Consider the following 1,837-nt stretch of genomic DNA (forward strand, 5'->3'; position numbering starts at 1 on the left):
TCTAATGAAGCATTAAAGATTCTAATTGACCTGTAAAGGACTGTAAATAAGCACAGAACAGAGAGCAGGTGCGCGCTAATTAATGGCTATGATCTCACCATTGAGCTTAACAGATCCTCCTTAATCGGGCAGCTGAAATCTAATCGCCTTAATTGGCAGATTCGCGCCCCCTATTGCTTATTATTATGAAGGCAGGAATCCGGCTGGCAGTGAGGCGAGTGTACGCGCACACTCGAGTCCAGACCGCGGTAAACCGCGATCGATGGCCGCGCGTACTTTCGCGCTTCCAGCGAGCGCGGATTTTATTGATGAATCAGGGGCATTGCCTCAAACATTCCTTTTGGAATGTAGGGATCTTTCAGGTTCGTTGATTTTAATGGCACTAATTGATTCCCATCAAGGAATGTTTGATTCACTGCTTTATAAATAGCCCCTAAATGTTTATTTTGGGTTATTCTGCATCTGAAAATGATTCTGACATCATTTTATATGTCTATGTGTATGTTGTGCAGTCATCATTCCTACTTTAATTTTGGAGTGTTAAATAACAATTTTTAAATGAAATACTACATACGCTAATGGCAGTACCGTATGTGATTTTCCAGGTAAAGATTCCTGATATAAAATTAAAATAAAGAAAATAAGAAAATTGAATTGTGGACTGCAACAATGAGCATGACTGCTGAGTCCCCTTTTCTTAAAATGTTCTTTGTTCCAGCCTCTGTACAGGAGCCCCACAGTGTTTTATTGTAGTGTATGTGCAGTTGTTATGGTTCAGCCTACTCAATTATTTGTTCCGTCTGCTCAAGCACAATTATTAATTAAAGTTGAGTTTCAGGAAAACAGTTAAATGCATACTTGAAATACATATCTTTATAATGTTCTACCTACCAAAAGTTTTCTAAATTTGTTCAACATAGTGCTCCTGCTGAGCTGTAAGGCCACACTATGGGAAGATATATTTATTTTTTATTTTTTTTATAATTTTATTTTTTTTTCAGTGAACAGTCATACATACAAGCCTTGAACATTAAAACATACAGATAACCAACATAGTTACTGTCTTCTGCATAACAAACTTATCATTGACAGATAAAACTGAATGACTGAACACAGGCAATTTTCGGATTATTAACAAAAACAACAAAAAGAGAGAAATAGAAAAATAGAAATCGAAATAGAGGAAGAGGGGGAGGGGCATGGCATTGCAGGTCAGACTGAATAATGGCCAAACTTAACATGGTAGGGAACACATAGCAATAAATTCAAGAACAGCCTCGGTGTTCAAAACAGATCATCGGCATTATCAGCCTCACTGTAGACTGAAAGGTACGCTTGGGTAGTGGTATATTGTATCCAATAGAACCAGGTTTTTGGGAATTTATTCGATCTACCATCCCGGCTGGTAATAAGATCTTCCCTCGTCATAATGTCATTCACCCTTCTAAACCATTGTGATAAAGTGGGAGGAGAGGACTGTTTCCTTAGGGCAGGGATACAGGCTTTGGCAGCATTTAAAAGATGTTTGAGCAGAAAAGCGTGGTATTTCTTTTTAGACCAATCATTCAAATGTAAAAGGGCGAGCTCAGGGCTGTTGCGTATATCTACCTCTGTCAGTTCCTAAATACCTGCCGCCACCCCTGACCAGAAAGGGATCAACATAGAGCACTCCCAGAATATGTGGAACAGGCTGCCAACAGCAGCTTCACAACGCCAGCATCTATCATCTACTCCCGGATACATTTTAGCTAACACTGTCGGCACTCTGTACCACCACATGAGCAATTTATATTTCAGTTCCTGATAAGAGTTGCTAAGAGCAGCTTTATGACCCCTT

The sequence above is a fragment of the Pyxicephalus adspersus genome, chromosome 9 (genome assembly GCF_032062135.1).
Source record: "Pyxicephalus adspersus chromosome 9, UCB_Pads_2.0, whole genome shotgun sequence".
Classification (NCBI taxonomy): Eukaryota; Metazoa; Chordata; class Amphibia; order Anura; family Pyxicephalidae; genus Pyxicephalus; species Pyxicephalus adspersus.